The sequence below is a fragment of the Bactrocera neohumeralis genome, unplaced genomic scaffold (genome assembly GCF_024586455.1).
Source record: "Bactrocera neohumeralis isolate Rockhampton unplaced genomic scaffold, APGP_CSIRO_Bneo_wtdbg2-racon-allhic-juicebox.fasta_v2 ctg211_3, whole genome shotgun sequence".
Lineage (NCBI taxonomy): Eukaryota > Metazoa > Arthropoda > Insecta > Diptera > Tephritidae > Bactrocera > Bactrocera neohumeralis.
The window spans coordinates 37,118-44,466 of NW_026089983.1; the positions used below are offsets into that span (position 1 = coordinate 37,118).

General features: G+C 31.2%; 1 long non-coding RNA gene across 1 annotated transcript; it reads right to left on the reverse strand.

Moving 5' to 3' along the window:
- Nucleotides 1-2,068: 2,068 nt before the first annotated feature.
- Nucleotides 2,069-7,142, reverse strand: LOC126766688 (uncharacterized). Its single transcript, XR_007668943.1, has 2 exons — nt 6,892-7,142; nt 2,069-2,207 (listed from the first exon to the last, which is right to left on the reverse strand). It is a non-coding gene; the product is annotated as an uncharacterized LOC126766688 (long non-coding RNA).
- Nucleotides 7,143-7,349: the final 207 nt, after the last annotated feature.

Genomic DNA, 7,349 nt, shown 5'->3' on the forward strand with positions numbered 1-7,349 from the left:
AGTGTCAACTCAACTTAGCACACCAATGCAGGAAAACTTGGTTACCACAACATTAACCCAACTTACTTCGTCACCATTAGAAACTCCTGAGTCTGAATTTGTAGACGAAAAATATGTTGAAGATTTAATTCGTAGAGCCCCACTAAGAAAATCAGCAGGTCATGATGATATTAAAAATATTATGCTAAGATATCTGCCTACAGAAGCCATACTGTATTTCACTTTTATAATAAACTCTTGTCTAAAATTGCAATATTTTTCTCGCACCTGGAAGACTGCAAAAATCATACCAATCCGAAAGCCTGGTAAACCAATTAATATTACGGATAGTTATCGACCAATTAGTCTTCTAAGTAGCCCTTGCAAAATTTTTGAAAAAGTTATTCAACAAAAAATGTCTCTATTTATAAATCTTAATCAAATATTACCAAATGAACAATTTGGATTTAGACAGTTTCACAGTACAACGCTCCAGATTAAACGTATCTCTAATCATGTAAAGTCAAACTTCGAAAATATTATGGTCTAATATTACTGGACGTTGAAAAAGCATTTGACACAGTGTGGCATAATGGTCTTATACATAAATTAGTTAATTTTCACTTTCCATTGCATCTTGTAAAAATAATTCAAAGTTTTTTGACCAATCGCTATTTTTGTGTGTGTTTAAATAATGAATACTCCGACATGATCCATCTACCGGCTGGAGTTTCGCAGGGATCAGTACTTGGCGCCTTGTTGTATACACTATACTGTTCCGACTTCCCAAGAATTGAAAATTGTAATTATGCTATGTATGCCGACGACACTGCAATTTTCTATTCGCATGAGTTTGGCAATGACATAGTAACTAAGTTACAGGGTGCACTATTCAACATTTCAAACTACATGAAAAGATGGAAAATTAGAATTAACGCTAGTAAAACACAAGCTATCTTTTTCACTAGAAAAAGGAGTCCTTGCTATTTACCAAGCTCAAGGCTCAAACTGGAAAATCACGAATTACCTTGGGCCAGCTCTGTGAAATATCTTGGTGTTACTTTTGATAAAAAAATTACATATAGTGAACATATAAAACACATACAAGAAAAAGTCAACATAGCTATAAAAATGCTGTACCCTTTGATTAATAGAAAGTCTAGTATGAGCAAAGAAAACAAACCAGTAATCTATAAAACAGTTTTCCAATCCATAATTTTATATGCTTGCCCTGCATGCGGCACAGCTGCTGCGTCGCATTTAAAAAAAACTGCAAATAAGTCAAAATAAAATCCTTAAAATGATGCTTGGTCTTCCTTGGGATTTCTCTACCATAAGACTTCATAATCATTCTAACATCAAACTAATATCAGAACAAAGTCAAGTATTGACTGACAGATTCGTGATACGTTGTGCTTTCTCTGATAATATATTAGTATCTAATCTACATCCATAATAATTTAGTATTTTCACCATTTAGTCGAACAATACAAACTAGTTTGTAAGATTTATAGCAGAGGTTTATATATAGTAGTACTTTCCTCTGAAATACCTTTTATAGAATAAATAAAATCTGTTATAACAAAAAGAAAAATGTTGTAGAATTAAGGTTTATATACCATATTCTAGGGGTGTGCGAATCCGCTTCGATTCGAGTCGAATCGAATTCTTAGATTCGATTCGATATTCGAGTCAAATATCGAATACTTCGAATAGTTCGAACTATTCGAATAATGCGAACTATTCGAGCAATTCGAAATATTCGAAGAAGTAAAATTGTAGTTTTCACTAACTCACCGTTTTTGCTGTGCACTTCACGATCACCACAAAATTTGTTTTGTAAAAAATGAAAATGGCGAATTGACGAATTGCTTTAAAATGGGTATACGCGTGTATATGTATATGTATGTATTATCAGGATCTGTGTACAATTTTAATGTTAACGTTATAAAAGTAATAGGTAAAAAAAACGTTAATAACTCCGACACTATGAACTGTCGAAAAACTATGAACTGCCGAAAACTGGAGGAGGGAAAAACGCTCGTTCGAGATGTTCGCACACGCGAATTACGATATAATAAAACTCCGGTTTACCGTACTGAGCGGCTTGCCGTCCAGTTTATTAATCATCATTTTATTCTTTACAAAAATCTTATTTCCTAAATTTACCTGAAGCCGTTGTGCTGACTTCACATATTCTTTATAAAAATCTTACTTGCTAAATTTACCTGAAGCCGTTGTGCTGACTTGACATTCCTCAGCATCAACGACCCGGCATATCTTATATATGTACATATGTATGTAGTTGAATCTGAAGATTCAACTTACATTTCAGAGAAATAAAAATATTTAAAAAATACTTGTCTTTTTTTTGTGTGTCGACGAGTTTGACAGTGGTGGAGTCGTTTGACGACGCAACTCCCCCAGCGTTACTGTTTGAACTCTCCTGAGTTCTTGTATTTACAATTTTTATTTTTGTTGTTTTTTTCTTTAATATTATTACTAGGATTGCTACTACTACCATTACAATGATTATCAATGATATATTAATACCATATGATACATTTTTATGGTATTTTAATTCTGCAATTTCTTTTATGTTTTCTATATTTTTTATTGCAATATCATTGAATGTTAATTTTGGTGTGTAACTTTGGTTTAATTTTTCGGCAGGGTATATAATTGTATGAATATATTCTGTTTTATTATTTTTAAATTCTTGTTTTAAAATTTCCATTTTACAATTTACAAATTTGATTATATAGTTATTTTTTAATACAATTTTTCTGTCATCGCAGTTTTGTTTTATTACATCGTTTCTTGCATTTCTTATTAATATTGTGTCATCGCTTATTTCTTGTATTGATGTTTTGTTATTATATTTAAATTCGCAAGTATTTGAAAATATGCAGCTTTTACTCAATTTTAGATTTTTAAATGCTTTATTTTCTACATAATCAAAATAGTTTTCGCCAATTTTTATAACGAATTTTTCTTTTTCAATAATTTGTAATTTATTTCTATTTGGCATTGGGGTTATTAATTGAATCTTAGTTTGAAAAAATGTTCTTGGTATCTGAATTGCAAATATTATTGTATCGTTTCTGTATACTACTACTCCTACTTTTGATAATTTTAGTTTGTAAAAATCAATCTCGTATTTTTCAATTTCTTCCCTAGTTAACATACTTGGATGTACCATATTGTATTTAGCCGCCGCTATATTATTTTGTATTTCTTGAACTTTACTTTCTATGAATTTTAGTTTATTCATTTCATCATTATACAAAATTTTACTTTCAATTCTATTTTCCTCTTTGTTTATTATATTTAAAGTTTCTATTATTTGTTTCCTATCTGATTCTATAGTTCCTTTTAATAAGTTTAGTGATCTATTTAAATGTTCATTAATTACTATTTGTTTATTTAAATTTACAATGGCATTATGGCCATTTTCTTCAATAATTTTTAAATGGTTCAAAATGTCTTGTCTGTCATCATCATCCATGACTCCAAACATCCATTTATATGCTATTCCTCCTATATTTATCAAGCCTCTTTTATTTCTCTTTTTGATATTCGGTGTTATTGATGTGATTTTTGCTTTTATATTTTTTATTTCATCAAACAAAATTTCTTTATTTTCAATATTTAGTTTTTCAATATTTTCTTTAACCTGATCAACTATGTCTGCTATCTTGTTCGGATTTATAGTATGTATAACTGTACTTATTTCGTTAACTATTTCTATGTCCGCTGTTTGTATAATTGTATACCCCGCATCTTCTATTATTGTTGTAATTTGCAAAAGTGCTGTCACCAATGATATGATTATTGTTAAAAAAATAATTACTATCGTCATCTGTAAAAGTAAAAATGTATAACCGTTTTAGGTTTTGATTTAAAAAAACTTAAATTGGATTTTAGTCGCCTCTTACGACAGGCATCTCTTACCATGGGTATATTCTAGAAAGACCCCTTACCCACTGGGGTAAAAAAAATCATGTATATATATGTGGAAAAAAAAATTAAATGTTATTATCTCCATTAAATGCCCTTAGACTGAATGAATCGTCATCATCCTCATTTGGATTTTCTATGTTTGCTAATTTCATTGGTCTTTTTATATTTGCCTGATGGACGTTTTGTAAGGGAAATATTCTGAAATATGGTTGATCCTTATGCCGTACTCTTTTGTAGTTTTTAATTGGTCCTGTTTGTCTGTTTTCTATATATTCTTCTCTGTTTTGATTTAATTTGGCTATTGTTTTCTGTTTTACTGTATTTATTCTATCTTGTAATATGGATGGACAAATGTTTTCTTTGGCGTCCCTTGGAGAACATTTGATAGTTGAGTGGTACCTATCGTTATAGTTGCATATAACAATTTGTATCCTCATTTCTGTTGAAAGACTAGAGTCCTCAATTCCTGTTAGTTTTTCCAACAAGGTTGAGTGCAGTCTCTCAATGTCTGCATTTCCTGTATGGCTATTTGGTTTTATATGATGGACTTCTACATTTTCGGCATTTAAATATTTTATTAATTGTTCTGCTCTATTATTCATAAATCTCTGAAAAGTAGCTGGGGCATTTTTCAACCCGAAAGGCATTCGGACGTATTCATATAGTCCTGCCGGAGTGACAAAAGCTGTTTTCTGGATGTCCCTTTCTGCCATTAAAATCTGATGGTAACCTTTTGCTAGATCTATGGTGCTAAAGTGCTTTGCCCAATTTATCTAAGATTCCTTCGATATTCGGTAGAGGATACTTATCGTCTACAGTCAATTGGTTTAACCTCCTATAATCAACCACTAGCCTGAATTTTTGTATTCCTGAATTATCTATCTTTTTCGGTTTTGTTAGAATAGGTGAGCTATATCTACTGTGACTTTTTCTAATTAGATAAGTTTATTGAAATGCTTTAATAATTTTTCGATTTCCTTTTTCTCATTTGATTTTAAATGATCAAGGTTGATGTTCTTTACTTCACTTATATCTAATGAATAAACTTGCTCATGCATAGTTTTCATATAGAATGGAAGATTCACACCATTTTTCAAAATTATTGTCATTTTTTCGATATTTAGATAAGTTTATTGAAATGTTTTAATAATTTTTTCGATTTCCTTTTTCTCATTTGATTTTAAATGATCAAGGTTGATTTTCTTTACTTTACTTATATCTAATGAATAAACTTGCTCTTGCATAGTTTTCATATAGAATGGAAGATTCACACCATTTTTCAAAATTATTGTCATTTTTTCGATATCAATGGTTTTAACGTTTTTTTTTTAAAAAGGAATCATTTCCTATTAACAAATCATATGGTTTATTAAAAATTACCGTAAAGTTCTACAAATTTCGAGCTACATAGATACAATTCCAAGGAATTTTTTTTTTAACCCTCTCGTTTGAAAAGCAATAGGTGTGTTCGACCAGCTTCTATCCGTCTATTAATGAAATTATCACATTCACACTCGAATATGGCATTTCGTTGCCATAAACGTATCGGGTGATTTTTTAAGAGCTTGATAACTTTTTTTTAAAAAAAAACGCATAAAATTTGCAAAATCTCATCGGTTCTTTATTTGAAACGTTGTGACATTTACTTTTGATTTAAATGTTGACCGCGGCTGCGTCTTAGGTGGTCCATTCGGAAAGTCCAATTTTGGGCAACTTTTTCGAGCATTTCCTTAGCCCGAATTTCTTCGGAAATGTTGTCTTCCAAAGCTGGAATAGTTGCTGGCTTATTTCTGTAACTTTAGACTTGACGTAGCCCCACAAAAAATTCTAGGCGTTAAATCGCATGATCTTGGTGGCCAACTTACGGGTCCATTTCTTGAGATGAATTGTTCTCCGAAGTTTTCCCTCAAAATGGCCATAGAATCGATTTTGCAAATTTTATGCGTTTTTTTTTTAAAAAAAAGTTATCAAGCTCTTAAAAAATCACCCGATAATTCTTCCGTATTCATTTGAAAATTTGTTTCAGGTAGAGGTGCAAACAAAAAATCCATAATTTATTTCATATATATAGTGCTATAAATTTACACACATAATCTAAGTATGCAATTTTATATTTTAAAGGAATTTTAACAAATTAACTTCTGTATCTACTGCTGCTTTTTGTTTTTCGTTTCTCGTTTGCTCGTTTCTTTTTCTAATGGTATTGTTTTTGAATTGGTTGAAACATTTAGTGAGTATAATTTCTGCGTTGACTTTTTTTTTTTTTACAAAGAAAGTAATGGCTTCAAATAAAACTACTACTTAAATTACTAAATTATTAGTTGAATATTATTTTACCTTGCTGTTGGTGCTGCTGTTGCTGTTGTTTTGTTTTTACTGTTACTGGCGTCGTTGTTGTTGTTAATGTTGTTGCTGTTTTTTTTTTTTTTGGCTGAAGATCTTGCTGCTGTCTCCGCTGTTGTTGCTGTTTATATAGCTGTTTGTTTTTTTTTTTTTTTGTTAAAGCTGCTTCTGCTGTCTCCGCTGTTGCCGTTTTAGTGTTTTCAACAGTTTTCTTTATTTTTTCTCAAAATAGTGAATCTTAGTTTTTGTTTTGCACTTTTCACAAATTTTTTCACTTTTTGAATTATGTTTTTGCTTTTGCTATAATTTTCCAACTCAAATGTATTATTTTGTTCTGCTTTGGGATTTATATAATTAGCTGTATCTTTGCCACTTTTCTTTTAATAACAGTACTTTTGTTTAATAATAATTTATTTAGCTTTTGTTTAGCTTTTATTTAGCTTTTCTTTGCTAGCTGAGCGAAGCTGAGAGAGAATATGGAATCGTTCCGTTCGACTGCGCCAATTACGATATAATAAAACTCCGGTTTACCGTACTGAGCGGCTTGCCGTCCAGTTTATTAATCATCATTTTATTCTTTACAAAAATCTTATTTCCTAAATTTACCTGAAGCCGTTGTGCTGACTTCACATATTCTTTATAAAAATCTTACTTGCTAAATTTACCTGAAGCCGTTGTGCTGACTTGACATTCCTCAGCATCAACGACCCGGCATATCTTATATATGTACATATGTATGTAGTTGAATCTGAAGATTCAACTTACATTTCAGAGAAATAAAAATATTTAAAAAATACTTGTCTTTTTTTGTGTGTCGACGAGTTTGACAGTGGTGGAGTCGTTTGACGACGCAACTCGCGTGCAGGTCGCTGCAACGATCGAAATGAAGTGACAAGCTGATCTCCTTTTGGTTCCTTTTTTCCCTATGTATGTGGAATCAGCTGGTGCGATGTGGTTGGTTGGTGTGTAGTGTGGAATGTGGGTTGTAAGCTCTGATGATTGGTGAAGTGAGTTTGGTGAAGGTGCGTGTCAGTGTTGTGAAGTTGAGTTGATGTGGTGTGATA